The 20,488-nt window shown below is 44.5% G+C and overlaps 1 long non-coding RNA gene and 1 other non-coding gene across 2 annotated transcripts; one reads left to right on the plus strand and one right to left on the minus strand.

Moving 5' to 3' along the window:
- Nucleotides 1-771: 771 nt before the first annotated feature.
- LOC132208632 (U2 spliceosomal RNA) lies at nt 772-963 on the plus strand. The gene has a single exon (XR_009444772.1). It is a non-coding gene; the product is annotated as a U2 spliceosomal RNA (small nuclear RNA).
- Nucleotides 964-3,273: 2,310 nt separating this feature from the next.
- LOC132208610 (uncharacterized) lies at nt 3,274-19,810 on the minus strand. The gene is made up of 4 exons (XR_009444743.1): nt 19,512-19,810; nt 15,703-15,867; nt 10,611-10,710; nt 3,274-5,029 (listed from the first exon to the last, which is right to left on the minus strand). It is a non-coding gene; the product is annotated as an uncharacterized LOC132208610 (long non-coding RNA).
- Between the last annotated feature and the right edge of the window lie 678 nt (nt 19,811-20,488).

The raw sequence follows: 20,488 nt of genomic DNA on the forward strand, positions 1-20,488 counted from the left end.
AGGCATTTTTATGCATTGCTAACAGTTCAGTTTGCTTAGTGCACAGAATAGAATGGCATAAAAATCAGACCCTTTTAGCAACTGCAGGCACATTGACACTGCAGGCAGTTACACATTCCAAAGAAATAGACGGGGTGGGATGGATTTGGAGGGAGGGGATAGTGATTCGCCTTTTTTTTGTAACAAAGAGTCACATTTATCAAGGGAGGGGGACCCACCATCTTCAGCGAGTGGTTCCTGCCGGCTGTGCACTGCCTGAGAGGGCGCTGGAAGCAGAATTATTCATGGCCCTCAGGAGAGAGTTGAATGATGAGATTTACAGGGCATCGGGAGGGACTGGTGAAGTTACCCATACAGAAAGCTGATGCAGAGAGTGACAGGCTGAAGCACCTTCCTCTGTGCTGGGACATTCTCTGAGCGTGCCGTTCTCTGCCGATTGTTGCTGCAATCTCACTGACCCGCTGCTAGTCATGGAGCTGGTTGATGAGGCTTGTTGGTGACGTCAGCTCTGCCCTACCTCATCTGATTGGTACATTTTCGATGATCTACATTCACTACGAAGATGTTTTCTAGAAAAGTGATGAAAAAGCACTGGTGCAATCTGACTTCTTTGCCCTGGTTAAGAAACCCAGGAGTTTGGGAACAACAGTAAAAACTGTCAGCAGTGATTTACAAGTCTTTGCACACAGTCAGGCTGGTGGAAAATAGGATCAAGTGTTTATTATACCAAGTGTTCACAGTTGGTGGCTATCTCATGTGTGGAAACATGGCCTTGCTTTTAGTGGTTTTGGTGTGAAGACAACACCACAGAAAAAGCATTTGTCCCTATCAGCTTTAATATCTGATATGTCCTTTGCCTAAGGACCCTATATTAAACTGATTTTTGGAGCAGGGAGTTGGAATACGAGCTTTCTCCATGCATTATTGTGGTATTGCAGTGTTCCCAGGAATGATGAAGTCTTATTAAACCAATTTTAAAAGCAGACTGATCAAAACTTGAAAAATCCTAGGTCCAAACACCTTGTTATCTCAGATTCTCCAGCATTTGAAGTTCCTACTATCCTCGATATGCTGGGATATGCTCAATGCTCTGGAACCATAATCATGGAATTCCTACAGTGTGGAAACAGGCCCTTCAGCCCAACAAGTCCACACCAAACCTCACAGCATCCCAGCCAGATCTATAACCCTCCTAATGTACCCCTCCCTGAATACAACAGGCAATTTAGCACAGCCAGTCCACCTAACCTGCACATCTTTGGACTGTGGGAGTAAACTCACACAGAAATGGGGAGAATGTGCAAACTCTACACAGGCAGTCGCCCAAGGCTGGAATCGAACCCGGGTCCGAGTGCTGTGAGGCAGCAGTGCAAACCACTGAGCCACCGTGCCACTGAAATGCTTTCTCTCAGTACTTTCACCCAACTTTCTCTAAATATGCTTGTTCCAAGGTAAACGTTAATCTCTCCTTTTCTGCATGTTCAGCACTTGCTCCGAATATTATTGCCTCATCCCTGGTACATGCTGCACCTTCCCACCAACACCATCCCTGAATATTCACACATGGCATCAGAAGTAAAAGAAAATCACCTGCCAACACTACCTCATTACAAATAGCATTTCACAAAAAAATGCTATCGAAGTATTCACTAATTTTGAATTTGATGATGATGACTTGGATGTATTGAATGAGAGATTTTGGGAACACTGTGAGCCAGGAAAGGATATGGTGTATACAACGCACATTTTTCATTTGAGTGCAAAAGCAACCAATCAAACAGATGTGCACGTGGCTGCTTTATTTTTCGCAAGTCGAGGCCTATGAGTTTAATCAGATTACTGACTCACTGATGTGGGACACAACTGTGAATGACCAAGTCAGTGGCATATTACGCCAAAAGCCATTTCTCACATTAGCCAGACCAATAGATATTTGCGGATCTAGCAAAATGAGCCAGAGTGAAATAAAAATGCTACATCAAGATGCCCAAAAAGTACATTGTTGCTGTCAGAACTCTACATGCTTTTCAGCACCTGAGGCATGTTCTGCTCAGGGCCTGGCACAATGTCTCTGCCTTTCCCTGGCATTTTTGCACTTTGATGTCTCAACTAGAACCTAATGTCCCACAGTGCTCCTGTCTTGCCTGGTTGCTTATCACAGGCATAAGTCAGGCAGCTTAGCATCGTTATTACCAGCAGTCAGTCAAGGGCTGGTCAGCAGCTGTGGCAACTAATGCATTTTTTTCAACCAAATGGTCACGTCTACAAGTCTCAGGGAAACAGTTCTCAGTCAGGGCAAGGGAGACAGGATTCAGTCAGGGGATCCTGACACAGCATGTCCAAGGAATCATTTGATATCAGCCCAGGGACTTTGACAGTGTCAGTCAGCCATTGGGGCAATCAGGATCAGGGAATCTGTATCACTACAGTACAGAGAGGTGGCCACACTCACTAATTACATTCTCAAAATGCTGCAATAGACTTGTTGAGCCTGAATTATGTTCATCAATCCAAGCTGACCCTGTCCATTCCTGCCATTGGAGGTCAGTTTGATGAAATGCTCAAGGTTTTTGGGAGTTTGGGAGGTTCAAGTCCATAGCTCCCTGAAACAGCAGCACAAGTAGATAAGATGGTGAAGAATTTCGCTTTCATGGTAAACAGCATCAGGATATGGTCAACGTGGATGTCTGGTTCCTAAGTGGCATGTCAGAGCATGCACTATTTGTACGAGAATTACTATGGTTTCAACCACGAAATGGCCACAACTTGATCAAAAGAGAAAGTGACCAACAAGCAGTTTGAACCATCAGCTGTCAAATAAATTAAGACAGAGTTAAACGTATTGGCAGGAGTTTTTTTTACATTTTTTTAAAAAAAATTCATTCATGGGATGATCACATCACTGGATAAGAATGGCAGTTTCCTTCCCTAAAGGCCGTTGGTGAACAGATGGGTTTTTTCCAACAAAGACAATGGATTCACAGTCATCATCAAATTCTTATTTCCAGATGGATTCACACCTAGGTCCCCAGAACAGTATCTCAGCCTCTAGGGAAGTGACGGACAGAAGACTAAATAGAAAATATGTACTAGAAATCATACAATGTCTTGGTTTATGTTTCCATCATGAGATCCATCACTGCTATGGACACCAGGTAAAGAGCTGAAGAGACTGCAATGCCCCCAGGCAGAGTCACAGCGGTCACCAGGTTTCATAGCCGACTGGGAAAATGCAATCAGGGATTATAGGACATGACTCAGCCCAATCCTATGTTTGGATTTAAAACTTTCCTTTGATTTTTATCCACAAAATGAAAGATTACATTGTTTCCAATAAACAAATGTCTGTGGAGAGCAACAGAATCCGTCATTGTAAAGGTGTGCAGACCTGTCTAACAAATAAAGGGCCATCGAGATCATCACAGAATTCCTACAGTGTGGAAGATGGCCATTCAGTCAATATCAACCCTGCAAAGAGCATCCCACCCAGTCTCACACCCTACCCACCCTATGCCTGCATTTTGCACACAAGATACTATGGGCAATTTAGCATAGTCAATCTACATAATTTGCACAGTTTTGGACTGTGGGAGGAAACCAGAGCATCTGGAGGAAACTCACGCAGACAGTGTCTGGGTAAGACACTGTTTGTCAGGTCAGTGCGGACATGATGGGCTAAATGGTCTGCTCCCACACTGGAGGGATTCTATGATCTCCAGCAACAAGCCCAAAACACATGGTTTTTGAATCTACTATAACAATGTGTGGAGCTGGATGAACACAACAGGTCAAGCAGCATCTCAGGAGCACAAAAGCTGACGTTTCAGGCCTTGACCCTTCTCTAGGCCCGAAAAGTCAGCTTTTGTGCTCCTGAGATGCTGCTTGGCCTGCTGTGTTCATCCAGCTCCACACTTCGTTGTCTTGGATTCTCCAGCATCTGCAGTTCCCATTATCACTGATACTATTTTTGATTCTACTGTTAGCTATATTCAAACCAATCAACTTATTCAGAAATTTGCTGGCAGTTAACCAGTCCTGATGAACCAGCAAGTCCCTTTTCACATATCGTGCAGGTGGATAGTCTTTAGTCAGTGCGAATGTGTCGACGTGTTGTGACAACGTGACTATTTCCAAGCTCTACCTTACACAACTGTTAGTGTGACATTTTATTCACAATACCAGCACCTTTAATTGAGCAGGGGTCGGTAACATCTGTACAAACAGCCCAAAACCATGGTTCATTTGATAGTGAGAGTGACAGCAAAGTTCTTCAACTGTGGTTGTCTGTGAACTCGCTGGTGTGTTAACAGTTTGGATGACAATGAATCCCTTCCCACACTCAGAGCTCATGAAAGGTCTCTCCCCAGAGTGAACTCGCTGGTGTATCAGCGGGGAATTCGAATCAGCAAAGCCTTTCCCTCATGCAGAACAGGCCAATGGTCTCTCTCCAGTGTGACTCTGGTGGTCAGTTTCTAGCTGGGATGGATGAAGAAATTCCTTCCTGCAATCTGCACATTTCCACACTGTCTCCCAGTGTCACTGCACTGGTGTTCGGACATTTCAGATGAATCTTCACAGACTCTTCAACACACACACCTTGTGCATTTCTCCCCAATGTGAGTGCTGCGTTTTCCTTCAATGTTCAAAACCCTGAGATAATTGGGTTGTGATAAACAAAGTGACCGTCAGACCTGGATGTGGACCTGTTAAAATTCTCCAACTGCAGACTATACTTTCAAACAGAAAGTTAAGTGTAGCGAGTAAGAAACCAGAAGGACACAGATTGTGAAACTGAGAAATTCTCTGGGCATGTGTGGAGCGATACTTGGGGAAAATGCTGGATCACCATTAGAACAAATTCATTCATAAATATCCTCCAGGTAAGGGATCCAGTCAGTGTTTGCATAAAACTACCAAAAGAGAGGTGGGGGAAGCCAGCGAGGAAGGACAGTCATTGTATAGATCTGTAACTCAGTCTTTCAGAGGGATCGAAAGGTTAAGAATAGTGCAGAAGTAAAATTGTGGGAATCTGAAATGAAAACAAAAAATGCTTCATCAGCATTGTACAGCACAAAACAATCCCTTTGGTCCCAGTTGTCCATGCTGACTAGATATCCCAAATTAATCTAATCCCATTTGCAAGCATTTGACCTATACTCTGCGACACCCTTCCTATTCACATACAACATTTAAAAGGTATCTGGATGGGTAACTGTACCAGCTTCCACCAGTTCCTCTGGCAGCTCATTCTACACAGGCACCACCCACTTTCCCTTTTTAAAAAAAACAAATTCGCTGGAAAAGCTCAGCAGGCCTGTAGCATCTGTTAAGGAGGAAAAAAAGTTAACATTTCAGGACCGGTGACCCTTCCTCAGAACCCGAAACTCTTCTCTCCTCCACAGATGCTGCCAAACCTGCTAGGCTTTTCCAGCAAATTTGTTTTTTTTTAGATTTAAGGCATCTGCAGTTCTTTTGGTTCCCTTTTAAGACTTTCCCTCTCGGCTAAAGCCAATGTTATTAGTTCTAGTCTCCCCTAACCTGGGAAAACAATCTTGGCCATTCACCCTACGCCCACCATAATTTTAACAACCTCTATAAGGTCACCCCTCAGCCTTCAATGCTCCAGGGAAAATAGACCCAGCATATTCAACTTCTCCCTACAGCTCAAAATTCCACCTCTTGCAACATCCTTGTAAATCTTTTCTGCACCCTGCCAAGTTCAACAGCATCATTCCTATAGCAGGGAGACCAGAACTGAACACAGTATTCCAAAAGCAGCATAATCAATGCCTTGTTCAGCCTATAACATTGACCTCCCAACTCCTACGCTCAATGCACTGACCAATAAATGCAAGCAGAGCAAATATCATCTTCACTACCTTCTGTACCTGCAATCCACCTTCAAGGAACTGTGCACATGCACCCCAAGGAGTCCCTGTTGCATAACAGTCCCCAGGGCCTCATCATTAACTGTTTAAGTCCTGCGCTGATTTGCATTACCATAATGCAATTGCTCACATTTATCTGAACTAAAAACTTATTTCTATCACTCCTTGGCACATCAACCCATGTGATTATGTTCCCATTGTGCTTGGGAAGTAAACGCCTTTGCTGTCTACTACAACAACAATTTTAGTGTCATCTGCAAACTTACTAACCATTCCTCCAATATTCATTCCGCATGATTTGCATCAATGATTAAAAAAAAGCAGTGGACCCAGCACCGATCCTTGCAGCACACTGCTGTTCATAGTCATCTAGACTGAATCCACTCTCCCCCAGCTGACCATGATCTTGTCTCCTACCTTCAAGCCAATTTTGTTTCAAATAGCTAACTCTCCCTGGGTTCCATTTGATCTAATCTTGCTAACCAATCTGTCATGTGGAGCTTTGGTGAATGCCTTGCTGAAGTCCATAATAGACAATGTCCACTGCTTTGAGTTTTTTGAAGAAGTGACGAAGAAGGCAATCAAGTTAATGAGACAAGATTTCCTACTCACAAAGCCATGTTGACTATCCCTAATCAGTCTTTGCTTCTCTAAACACATGCAAATCCTGTCCCTCAGAATCCCCACCAGCAACTTACCCACCACTGACATCAGGCTCAACGGTCGATGGTCCCGTGGCTTTTCCTTAAAGAATGACACCACATTAGCCACCCGGCCTTCTGGCACTTCACTAGTGTCAGTGATACAAATACCTCAGCAAGGGGCCAGCAATTGCTTCCCCAGCTTCTCCCAGAGTTTGTGGGTAACACCTGATCAGGTGCCAGGAACCTATCCACCTTTATGCATTTTAAGACATCTAGCACCTAGATCTCTGTAATATAGACACTTCTCACGACTCACTATTTATGTTTCCAAGCTCTCTCACTTCCATATCCTTCTCTGCAGTAAATACTAATGCGAAATACTCATTCACTATCTCAGCCTGCAGTTCCACACAGACAGCCTCGTTGATCTTTAAAGGGGCCCTATTTTCTCCCTAGTTGCTTTTTTGTCCCAAATGAAGTTTCAGAATCTCTTGGGATTCCCCTTAACTTGATTTGCCAAAGATAGCTCATGTCTCCTTTTTGCCGTCCTGATTTCTCGAGTATAATCCTACTGCCCTTGTACTTCGAGGGATTGACCTAATTCCTGCTGTCAATACCCGACATGTGCTGCCGCCTTTTTCTTGACCACAGCCTCAATTTCTCCAGTCAGCCAGTATCCCCGACATTTACCAGCCTTGCCCTTCACATGAACAGGAACATATTGTGTCTGGGCTCTCCTTATTTTAGTTTTGAAGACCTCCCACTTTCCAAGCATTCCTTGACCTGCATATTACCTCTCTGGATCATCTTTTGCAAGTTCTTGCCCAACAATGTCAAAGTTGGCCTTACTCCAATTTAGAATTTTGAAATGTATATTAAATAAATAAGTTTTATTTTAAACTGATCACATCTGCCTGCATCTGGCATATACTCCTCTAAACCTCTCTTGTCTATGTCCTAATTCAAATGTCTTTTAAACAACGTGGCTGTACCTGTATCTGCCACTTCCTCTGAAAGTTTGTTCCACACATGGAAAACTCCATAAAAATAAAAGTTTCCCTCATGTCTTTTTAAATATGTCTTTCTCCTCTCACCTTACACACATGTCCGCTTGTCTTGAAATCAGCCAACCTTGTGAATAAACCCTTGCTATTTGCATAATCTGTGCCCTCATGATTTTATGAACCTCCAAGGCCACTCGTTAACCCATTATGCTGCAGTGAGAAAAGTGCCAGCTTTGGCCGTCTATTTGATAATCAAGCCCTCCATTCCTGGCAACATCCCAGCAAGTCTATTCTGAACTGTCTCCAGTTTAATAATAATGTCCTTCCTGTAACAGGGCGACCAGAGCTGCACACAATACCTCAAATGAAGCCAAAACAATGTCCTGTACAACCTCAACATAACATCCCAACTCTGAGACTCTAAGGTCTGAGCAATGAAAGGAAGTGAGCTAAACAACTTATTAATCACTCTGTCTACTTGTCTACATAAACTTCAAAGAATTATGCACTTGAATCTCAGCATTTCTCTGTTCCACAACACTACCCTGGGTGCAACCATCAATTGTGCAAGTCCTACCCGGTTCATTTTACCAAAATACAATGTCTCACATTTATTCAAATTGAACTTCATCCTCCACTCCTCAACCCATTGACATAATTGATCAAGATCTTGCTGTCATCTTCGATAACCTTCACTGACCACTATACCAACATTTCATACCACTAATTCTAGTATCATCTGCAAACTTACTAATCTTGTCCCTTAAATTCTCATCCAAATCATTAATATAAATGAGAAACAAAAGTGGACCCTGTGCCAAATGCTGTGGAACATGCTGGTCACAGAACTCCACTCTGAAAAATCCTCCAGCACCACCGTCTCTCCTCCAACTGAGCCAATTCCGCTTCCAATTAGCGAGCTCTTCCTGAATCACATGTGATCTAACTTTACGTATCAGTCTACCATGTGGAATCGTGTCAAAGGCTTCACTCTCACTCTGGAGGTGCTGCAAAACTGAAACAATTCCCCCACCATTTGCCCATCATTCCTTGAAAAGTTAAATCCAAACTCTTTTTTGAGAATAACTGCTAAATCTGCATCCAGCTGCCATTCAGACTGTTCCAGATCCTGGGAACTTGCTGAGTCAAACACTCTTCACATTTTCACTCTGCATTTTTTGCCAATTATCTGAATGTTGTACTCCACGGTTACCAAACATTGCTACAATGGAGAATTACCTGAGCTTTTGTTCACTCTCTCCAAACCAGAGACCCATCAATTTTAATTGACTTATGGGATGTGGCCTTTGCTGCACAGGCTAATATTGATTTCCACTTTTATTCAATTTGGAGAAAGTGGTACTTTCTATTACTGCTGCACTCCATCTGCTGTAAGTACACCACTGTGCTGTTATGATAATAATCCACCCTGGAGCCTCACTACCCTCCCTACTGCAGGAATCATACCTCAGACCTCACTACCCTCCAGATCATGCCCTCAAGCCTCACTACCTGCATTGTTGCAGGCATCATTCTCGAGTCTCAACACCCTTCACATCTGTGGAATCCCTCTCCAGCCTCATGACCTGCCTATCGTTGGAATCCCCCTCCAGCCTCAACTCACACCATCTATCTAGATTCCTCCAGTCTCACAGACCACCTTATCTGTCATCTCCTCCAGCCCACAAACTTCTTTAGCTCTATAATTGTCTTTACCGTCACAAACTCCCTCTGTCTGGTCTCCTCCAGCCTCACAATCTTCCCCATTTCTGTAATCTCCTCCAAGCTCACTTTTCTCTATTTTTGTAGTCTTCTCCAGTCTCAGAACCCTTCCTGTCTCTCATATCATCCAGCCTCACAGATCAGTGATACAAGAACGATATTTCTTTCCTCTAATACAATCCTTATTTTTATTCATCCACATGATGGCAGCACTTTCAATTTCCTGGGCTTCAGGCCCCAGAATTGAAGTCAACCGCTTTCCCTCTATACCTCACTTTACTCCCGAAAACACTGACCAATCATGAGTCATTTAGTCTAATATCTCATTTTCTGAAATAACTTGAAATATTGCTGGGCATCTTCCTATGTGAAGAGTCTCGGAGGTCTACAGCACAGAAAAAGGCTTTGTGGCCCATACAGCCTGGGCTGGTTAAAAACCACACCCTAACTATTCTAATCTAATTTTCCAGCACTTGGCCCATACACTTGTCTGTGTTGGCATCACAAGTGTGCATCTAAATATGCCTTAAACGCTATGAGGATCTCTGTGCCTACCACCCTCACAGAGAGTGAGGCTCAGTGCCATTGTCACAGCATGATGACATCACAGACAGGAACAGAGACGAGCTGAGTCTGTGCAAACCAAAGATCCCCCACACACCGTGAAGGACGGGAGGGTCCCTGATAGGGGGCAGAGGAGATTTAACAGAATGGTTTGTACGAAGAGGGTTTTTAGTTGCATGGATAGGGTTTTTTTTAAAGTTATAATTTCATGTGACTTAGGTATTGCTGGTACATATTGAGAATATCCATCGACAATAGATGGACTCTCATTCTCAACCTCTCCCCTTGCCTGGGGTGTGGTAATCTTCAGGTTAAACTAGCCCTATGGTCAGGTAGGATAATGGTGACTTCACCTTAGGCACAGTGATGCCACTTTGCCTCAGTGGTGTAGAGGGGAATGTTGAATGTGGTGGATGGGACACCACTCCGACACTGCTTCATCTGGAGGATGTTAACTTCCTTTAATATTGTTGGGGCTGTACTCATGCAGGTAAGTGGAAATGAAAAGTGGATGAGTGCCTCACACACAAGAAGCAAACTGTCATTGGGTAATCAGGTGCTTGGGGAAACGGAGATTGATCTCCTTGTAACAAAGGATTTTGAGGGGACCTTTGATAGGAGGTGTTTACAAAAGATAAACATTAGAATGGTAAAACGTACACAACTGGCCATAAAAAAGGACTACAGGACATATATTGAAAGTTGTAGGAAAGATCTATTGAGAGAATGGAGTAATAAGAGAGAAATTTTACATGGCAAATGGGAATGAGCAGGAACACAATACTCACACACAATGCGAATATCCAGGTCCTGATGAATTGAGTAATTCTGTCAGAGTTTGGTGTTACAATTATTGAGCTTCCTACCTGAAAGTCCACTTGTAATATCCTGTAACACAAATTCATAAAATCCATCACTGTCAGAGTAGAAATCCACAACATCCCCTCCTCCTGGCCGAGGGTAACTGTGCATTGTTCCTGCTGCACATTATTCCTTGTGGGAGTCAGCAGCTGATTTGAGGGATTTCTATTTGGGTTTCTCGGAATTTCCACATTGGGGCTTCATGTCACTGAACAGAACAACAGGTGTTTGACACAAGGCAAAGAATGGCCAAGATTTAGTGCGATGCAGGCAGCAGGATTTGCTTCCTTTTCTTTCCTTCTGTGCTGCTGCACTGCCACAATGAGACATCAGCTTTTCCGGCCCAATGCAACTTGATGAACAAGTTGTCTCGATTCTGAGAAATGGGCAGTAAGCTTCTCCCAGTCATTTGAAAAAACGCCCCTTAAAAAGGCAGCAATTACATATGTGTCATGTTGCCCAGTGCTCCCAACAAAAAGATGAGAAGAATGAGGGAGGATCTCATAAAAAGGGATAACAGTCAAGTTCCATGAGGGTTAGAGTTTATGGAGAGATATTGATAAATGGGCGACAAGTCGGCAAATGGAGTATAATTTGGGAAAATGAGAAGTTGCTATTTTTTGAGGAGATGACCGAAGAACAGTGTTATTTAAAAATGTAAAAACTGTGGAAAACTGCAACACAAAAGGGATTCAGGAATAATTGTGCAGGAAGCATGAAGCGAGCACACAGTTGCAACAGGTAATCGGGAAGGGTCATGGGATGTTATCCTTATGTCAAGGTGTTTGCAGTAGAAGAGTTTGGAATACATGTCTTAGGACAAATATACAACTTGCTGGCAAGACCACATCTGGAAGAATGTGAGCAGCTTTTTTGGTCCACTTATTCGAGCAAGTATATCACTTCACTGGAGGCATTTCAAAGAAGTTGAACTAAGATGATCATTGGTTTGGAGGGATTATGTTTTAAGCTAAGACTAAACAGGTCTGGAATATACTAACTAGATTTTTTTGAAGAATGAGAGATGTTCTAATTAAAAATAGAGGATTCTCAAGGGAGTTGACAGGATAAATGCTGAGGAAATATTTCTCATCGTGGGAGCAGATTCTTGATAAGGCAGAGGAGAGGGTTCTCTTTTGGAATTGTCAAGCTTAAGGCAACACAGACATGGGTAAGGGGTTTCAGTCGCGAATGAGCTGGAGTGAGGTGGAGAGAAGGAGCATTTTAGAGATTGAAATTTCTGGCATTTGTGATTGAAATGTACGGTAAGATGTTCATCTTGAGACCAGATATGAGAGCATTATTGAGAAGGGTGCAGTTCAGCCTCAGACAGTTCCCAATGAGAGGGATGGATTCAGTACAATAGTAAGGAAAAATAATTTGTAATAATAACTGAAGGCAATGTGTTTTACTATCACAAAGTGTTATTGGAGGAAATTTCAGCTAATCAAGTAGTGGAAGCATGAAAAGCAGTTTTATAATTGAGTAACAGTGGAGCAAAGTGATGGAGACGAGTTAGATCTGAACATTGTAGAATACATGTGAAAGTTAACACAGTGCTTGTCGAAGATCTCACCTCCTGGAAGTATGTTGGTGAGAAACAGCATGGGCCAAGGATAGATCCTTGAGGGACATTTACTACATGGATTTCAGACAGGAAAGAGAGATGGAGTGGGATTTTCCAATGACGGTGAGGTCGAACATTGGTTTTAAACAGAATGGGTGAGAAGGACATAACCAGAAAAGAGAAACAGACAGAACAAGTAACAATATCTGTGAATTGGCATGGGGGAAGAGGCAGGGAGGAGGAGGAGGAGAAATAAGAGTTGGAATATTTGTAGTTTAGTGAGAATAGGGCAAAGGGTTAAGATGAGCTCTGATAAGGCTTGACATGAAACTGGACAAAGATGCAAGTTTAAGCCTAAAACGAGGAGCAACATGCTAGGCAATTTGGTTTGGTGGGCTTGTGGAAGAGAGGGAAGCAGCAGAGGCAGCTGATTGGATTGTCTCAATCTTAGTGACATAGAAACTGCATGTGTCTCCTTCACTTGCTGTTGGAGCGGAGGATGGAGGAGACAGGATGATGGACAGTGTTTTGCAAAGAAACAATGCCTGTGTTAGTGATATTTAAAAATGAGTGAACAAACCTGATGACTAACTTTTATCCAGAATGTTAAAATGTACAACAGAAGTCCAGGTTCAAATCCTATCTCAGCAGATGGTGGAATTTGAATTCAATTAAAAAAACTGGAAGAATCAACTGGTTGCCATGGCAACAATTGCTGATGACAGAGTGAAAAAAAAATCTAATGTCCTTTGGGGAAAGAAATTTGCCAACCTCAGCAAGCCACTCAGTTGCAAATCACTGCAAAGTTTCAACAAAGGAATGAAGCTGGGTGGCCCATTTGGCATCTACCAGGGAACTAGGAAAGACAACTGCAGAATCAGCCCTATCGGCCCCCCAAACTCCTGCTTAATAATATCTGGGGGCTAGTGGCAAAATTTGGAGAGCCGCTTCAAAGACGAGTCAAGGAACAGTGTCAGACTCATGGAAACATACCTGGCAAACAATGACACACACCACTATCATTGTCCTTAGTGAAGCCCTGTCCCAGCAGACGTGACAGCACAGTGCTATTCTGACCAGATTATTTGACCTGGGAGTACTCAACTTTGACTCTGACGCCTGGAAGTCTCACGGCTCCTGCTGATTACCATGTACCATCCTCCCTTGGTTGATAAATCAGCAGTAGTATTATCGCTAGATTATTAATCCAGAGACCCAGGTAACATTCTGGGGACCTGGGTTCGCATCCTGCCATGGCAGATGGTGAAACATGAATTAAATAATGATCTGGAACTAAGATTCTCATGATGACCATGAAACCATTGCCAATTATCAGGAAAGACCCATCTGGTTCACTTATGCCCTTTCCGGAAATGTGCCATCCTTACCTGGTCTGGATGACATGTGACTCCAAACCCATAGTGATGTGCTTGACTCTTAACTGCCTTCCAGGTTATAAACGCTGGTCCAGCCAGCGATTTCCACATCCCAAGAGGGAATTTTAAGAAACAAAAAACTCCATCATGTTGAACAGCACTTCGAGAAAGCACTGCGAGTGTGAATAGCACTAAATGGACTCAATGTCCACATCAGGAGTAGTTTGCAGGAGGATTACCAATCAGGCTGGTCGGGTCCTGAAGGACAAAGCTGCTTGGCTGGGACTGCAGCAGGTGCTGACGCACCAAACGGGGAAAATATAGCTGATCTCATCATCACCAATTTCCCAGCTGCAGAGGCATCTGTCCATGACAGGATTGTTAACAGCAACCACCGCACACTCCTGTGGAGACAAAGCCTCATCTTAAACTTGAGAATACCCCCCATTGCGTTGGGTGGCACTAACTTCGGCTAAAAGGGACAGACTTGGAACAGACACAGGAGCTCAAAACCAGATATCTATGAGGCTTTGAGAGAGACTGCAACAGTAGCAGACCTTCTCCAGCACAATCTGTAACCTCATGGCCCAGCATATCCTACAGACAGCCATTGCCATTGATCCAGGGGACCAACACTGCTTGAACGGAGAGTATTGGAGGGCACGCCAAGGGCAGCACCAGGCATACCTAAAAAATAAGGTGCCAACCTGGTAAAACCACCAAACAGGACTATCTGCATGCCAAATAGCATAAGCAGCAAGAGTTAGAGCTAAGCCACCCCATAACCAATAGATCAGATGCAAGCTCTGCAGTTCTGCCACACCCAGTCGTGAACGGTGATGGACAATTAAACAACTCACTGGAGGAAGAATGCCAAAAATCCCCATCTTTACCCGACACAGGACCCCAACCTATCCATGCAAAAGACAAGTCTGCAGCAATCTTCAGCCAGAAGTGCCAACTGGATGATCCATCTCAGCCTTCTCCAGAGGTCCCCAACAGAGATGTGAGTTTTCATCCAATTTGATTCATTTCACATGATATTAAAGAAATGAATGAACAGTGCAAAGGTTATGGGCCCTGGCAACACTCTGACAATAGTAGCGATGACTAGTGCTCTAGAGCTTGCTAGCATCCAAGCCAAACTATTTCAGTTCTGCTACAGCGCTGGCATCTACTAACAATTTGGGAAACTGCCCAGGTCTGTTCAGCACAGAAACACTGAAAATTGAACCCGACCAATTTCCCCTCAAGCAATCTACTCTCTATCATCAGTAAAGTGATGGAAGGCGTCGTCGACAGCGGTCGTAAGCAGCACTTACTCAGCAGTAACCTGCTCAGTGACACCCAGCATGGGCCATGGTGGGCACTCGGTTCCTGATCTTATTACAGACTTGATCCGCAAATTCACAAACAGCTGAATTCCTGAGGTGAGGTGAGGGTAAACAGCAGAGCTCTGCACAAAAACCACTTACTTCCACTTCAGTGACAATGACTGACAGTGACACCTTAGTTTCAGCTCATCTGCTGAACCTCTCATCTATTCCTGTGTTACCTCTAGACTTAACTATCCAAACTCACTGCCAGTCGGCCTCCCACATTCAACATCCCTGCAACCTCAAGAATACCTAAAATTCTGCTGCACACAAGTTCATTTGTACCAAGACCTGTTCACCATCACTGCTGTGCTCCCTGACCCACAAAGGCTCCTATTTATAAGCAACAATTTAAAATTCTCACCAGTGATTTAATTCCTGGCTGTGATGAGCCCTATCTCCCTGCACCAAACAACCTTCAAGACTTGGATAACTCATTTAGTTCCAGACTCCAACAATGCGTTTAATCATCCCTTCACTATTGGAGGCTGTTTCTAAAGTTGCCAGAAAACGTGATCTGGAATTCCCCTGATAAACCTCTTAGGTTTGCTTTCCTTGAGAGAGTCAGGAAAACCTGTAGATTTGGTAACTTTTTGGTCACCTGACCTAATATGGCCTTACGTCAAAAGTTTGTTGATAATATTTTTGTGAAATTATAAAACATGATAAAAATACAAATAGTTTGTTGATTTGGACATACACCATTAGCTCTTCAGTAGCTCTTCAGTATCGCTAGATGAATGATCTGTAACTTCTCAAATGGAGCATTGTGAGAGCACCTTTATCATACAAACTGCAGTAGCACACGAAAGTTAAACATCACCTTCTCCACAGGTAACAGGGCTTTGGCAACGATCGCTGGTATCTGTGGAAGGAGAAACACACAGTAAATGTTGCAGAAGTGCAAAATGAATGACAGATAAAAACGCTGTAGAATTTGGTGGTCTGAAATGGAAGAAAAATACACTCTTTCTGGGAAAATATTTCCTGACTGTGAAAGATACCATTCAAAAATTAATCTGGTCAGAGAGCAGCACATGGTCAGGGGGTGGGCAGCAGAGGAAAATTTATTTACAAAAAAGGTACAAGGAAATTACAGTAAAATACTACAGAGATCAAATCTATCCATCAGTAGAGACTGAAGAGATTAGACACCGACAAAGGTGATCAGGGAGCACAGAAGTGAGCAAGAGCAGTGTGAGCTGCTATGATCCAACAGTCTGGGAAAAAAAATCCATAAGAAACAAACATTTCTCTTGGATAAGAGATAATAGGAACTGCAGATGCTGGAGAGTCCAAGATAACAAGGTGTGGAGCTGGATGAACACAGCAGGCCAAGGAGCATCTTAGGAGCAGGAAAGCTGACGTTTTGGGCCTGGACACTTCATCAGAAACGGGGGAGGGGAAGAGGATTCTGAACGAAATAGGGAGAGGGGGGAGACAGATCAAAGATGGAGAGAAAAGATATTTGGAGAGGAGACAGACAAGTTAAAGAGGCGGGCATGGAGCAGGTAAAGATGAGGAGAGGTGGGGAGGTAGGGAGGTGATAGGTCAGTCCAGGGAGGACAGACAGGTCAAGGGGGTGGGATGAAGTTAGTAAGCAGGAAATAGGGGTGCAGCTTGAGGTGGGAGGAGGCGATAGGAGAGAGGAAGAACAGGTTAGGGAGGCAGGGACAAGCTGGGCTAGTTTTGGGATGCAGTTGGGGGAGGGGAGATTTTGAGGCTTCTGAAATCCACATGGACACCATTGGGCTGCAGGGTTTCCAGGCAGAATATGTGTTGCTGTTCCTGCAACCCTTGGGTGGCATCATTGTGGCACTGCAGGTGGCCCAGGATGGACATGTCATCTGAGGAATGGGATGGGGAGTTGAAATGGTTCGCGACTGGGAGGTGCAGTTGTTTCTTGCGAACTGAGCGTAGGTGTTCTGCAAAGCGGTCCCCAAGTCTCCGCTTGGTTTCCCCAATGTAGAGGAGGCCACAACGGGTACAGGGGATGCAGTATACCACATTGGCAGATGTGCAGGTGAACATCTGCTCGATGTAGAAAGTCTTCTTGGGGCCTGGGATGGGGGGGGGGGGGGGGGGGAAGAGAAGAGGGAGGAGGTGTGGAGGCAAGTGTAGCACTTCCTTTGGTTGCAGGGGAAGGTGCTGGGAGTAGTGGGGTTGGAGGGCAGCGTGCAGCGGACAAGGGAGTCACGGAGAGACTGGTCTCTCCGGAAGGCAAGCAAGGGTGGGGAGGGAAAAATGTCTTTGATGGTGAGGTCGGATTGCTGATGGCGGAAGTGTCAGAGGATGACGTGTTCGATCCGGAGATTGGTGGAGTGGTATGTGAGGATGAGGGGGATTCTTTTTCAGTTGTTATTGCAGGGACAGGGTGCGAGGGAGGAGTTGTAGAAAAATGCAGGAGACACGGTCAAGGGTGTTCTTGACCACTCTGGTGGGGAGGTGGGGAGTGGAGTTGCGGTCCTTGAAAAACAAGGGCATCATAGATGTACGGGAGTGGAATCCTGGGAGCAGATGCGGCAGAGGTGAAGCAATTGGGAATAGGAGATGGCATTTTTGCAGGACGGTGGGTGGGTGTGAGATGTTAATGTGATAACATCCCATTAATTTAAAGAAGTATAGAAATCAAAGTCTTTCATCTGCATTTGATTCCTATACAGAGACTTCGATTTATAGAAGTAAAGTCTTTTATCTACTCACATCGGTATGCAGACACTGCCCTGAAGCTTCCTGCCCAGCTAGGAATTCAGTGTAAAGCTTTTGTAACTCCTTATCTTCTCACACATCGGCATGCAGACACTGTCTTAAGTTTCCTGACTGAACTGAAATTAGAATCAATCTGTATCAAATAGGGTTAGGTGGGGAAATTTTGTAAAGGTGTGAAACCTCTAAAGCATGTAACTTCTGTCGCTGACTAAGGAGCCAGGGCACTGACTTTGTCCTAGCCAGACACACTGGCAACTTGAAATCACAATCTGTCCCGGACAACAACTCAAAATCACCTCCGGCCATGAGCAGCTACTTCACAAGCAATCGATACTATATCCTGGTCTTTTATGTTGTCGATGTAATAATTGCTTGGTATCCTGTTTTTGTCTGTTGTAGTAATTGTTTTATGTATCATGTCATTGGAGGTTGTGAAATCGTTTTCTGTATCATGTCTTTTGTAAAGTATAAAAAGCAGGGACTGTCCGGGGAGAACTCCTTGTGAGACTTTGCACTGTGTGCCGGGTTGAGTACAGTGATTCTTCACAGCTTGTACTTGCTTGGTAAGAAAATGATTGGTGTTTTTCTAAACAGGTCAGTGTCTTGTTATTGCAGCACGTCCGTGAGGGTCTCCGAAAACAAACTTGACAGGTGGGAGGAGGTGTATTCTAGGTAGCTGTGGGAGTCAGTGGGCTTGAAATATATATCGGTTTTGAGATTGTTCCCCAAGATGGAAATAGAGGACCAGGAAGGTGAGAGAGGTGGTTAGAGATGGTCCAGGTGAACTTAAGGTTGGGGTGGAAGGTGTTGGTGAAGTGGGCGAACTGTTCGAGCTCCTCATAGGAGCACGAGGCAGCGCCGATACAGTCATCCATGTACTGGAGGAAGAGGTACGGAAGAGGGATTGTTCCAACAAAGAGGCAGGCAAAGCTTGGGCCCACGCAGGTACCCATGGCCACCCCCTTTGTCTGTAGGCAGTGGGACGAGTTCACCGAAGCACATAATGGGGTCAGTGGAGGGGAACTGGTCAGACCTGCAGGACAGGAAATAGCGTAGGGCTTTGAGGCAATCTGTATGGGGTATGCAGGTGCTAATGTGGTATACTGCACCGCTGCACCCGTTCTGGCCTCCTCTATATCAGGGAAACCAAGCAGAGGCTTGGGGACCACTTTACAGAACACCTACACTCAGTTCGCAATAAACAATTGCTCATCCCCACCTCCCTAACCTGCTCTTCCTCTCACCTATCCCCTCCTCCCATCTCAAGCCACACCCCCATTTCCTACTTGCTAACCTCATCCCACCCCTTTGACTTGTTGGTCCTCCATAGACTGACCCATCCCCTCCCCACCTACACTCACCTTTACCTGCTCCATCCTCACCTCTTTAACTTGTCTGTCTCCTCTCCACTTGTCTCCCACTCTCTCCCTGTTTGTTTCAGCATCCCCTTCCCCTCCCCCATTTCTGAAGGGTGTGGGCCCGAATACGTCAGTTTTCCTGTTTCTCTGATGCTGCCTGTCCTGTTATGTTCCTCCAGCTTCACCCCCGGCCCTTTTAAAGTTTCAAAGCTGTCGCGCATGCGCCCCGCGGATCACTGCCCCCAATAAAGATGGTGACGGTCACACGGGCCTATCGCCATCTGAGGCGTTGATTTGTTTTCTGCAAACGTGAGTCTGGGAGTTTCAAATGGGTGTGTTTTCCGACGTACACTAACTGTTTGTAAAACTTCCAAACCCATACGAATATCACTTCCCTCCAGCTTTCTACCGTTTTGCTTTCTTTACTGTGGCCTGCTCTTACCTCAATTGCACAAATCTTGGTCTCAGCGAAGGATCTAGGCCCGAAACGTCAGCTTTCCTGCTGTGTACATCCAGCTGCACACCGTGTTATCTCGGATTCTCCAGCATCTGCAGTTCCGGTTATCTCAGCGACTCTGCACCGCACTCGTGGATGATCACGTGGTTTTCACTGATCCCGCCCTCCCTTCATTCCGATTGGGCGACATCCGTCCGGTCATGCACGGCACACCTGTGCTCCTATTGGTCGCGCACTGACATCAATCAGCCGGACTTCACTGTGAGCTGGAGCATGCGCAGTGCTTTGTGTTATTGTTGGAAGCAAATGAACGTCGTCGCAATGTTGCATTTTGAGACGAATGAGACTGAAAACTGGATCTGTCTTTTTACCTTCACAGATGCTGCCAGACCTGCTGAGCTTTTCCAGCAACTTTGTTTTTGTTCCTGATTGACAACATCCCAGTTCTTTTGTTATTTTTTAATAAGTCGCGATTGAAAAGGCTTCCGGCAGCTCAAAGCTAAAGGTACTCTTGATACCGCTCTGTCAGCCAATAGAGAAATAGCGATGAAATAAGGGTAATAAATACAGGTCTAGCAGTCCTCAGGTAAGATGTAAAGGGAATAATTATGAATATGAAGAACATCACGTGGTGAAGTGAGGTGAGTGTTGTTCATATGAACTGTGATTGGACAGAGAGGGAGGTTAATCAAAAAAGAACAAGCAGAAAAGAGACTCTCAAGAAAGGTCTGTGCAATGGAAAGCAACGAGAATCAGAAGATAAAAGCCCAACACAAGAAAAAGTTTGAAGACCGCGGCTGCAGAAACTCCAATAAGTTGTTTCACTGCTCTACTGCCTAGTTATTGACTTAAGCAGTATAATCCACATTCAACTGTAAGTAGCTGTCTGAGTTTGTCACTGTAGTTTACTTCATAACAGATAAACTCCACACTTTGTCTCAATAAAGCTGACAGTTGGTTCA

Source organism: Stegostoma tigrinum, unplaced genomic scaffold, assembly GCF_030684315.1.
Source record: "Stegostoma tigrinum isolate sSteTig4 unplaced genomic scaffold, sSteTig4.hap1 scaffold_49, whole genome shotgun sequence".
NCBI lineage: Eukaryota > Metazoa > Chordata > Chondrichthyes > Orectolobiformes > Stegostomatidae > Stegostoma > Stegostoma tigrinum.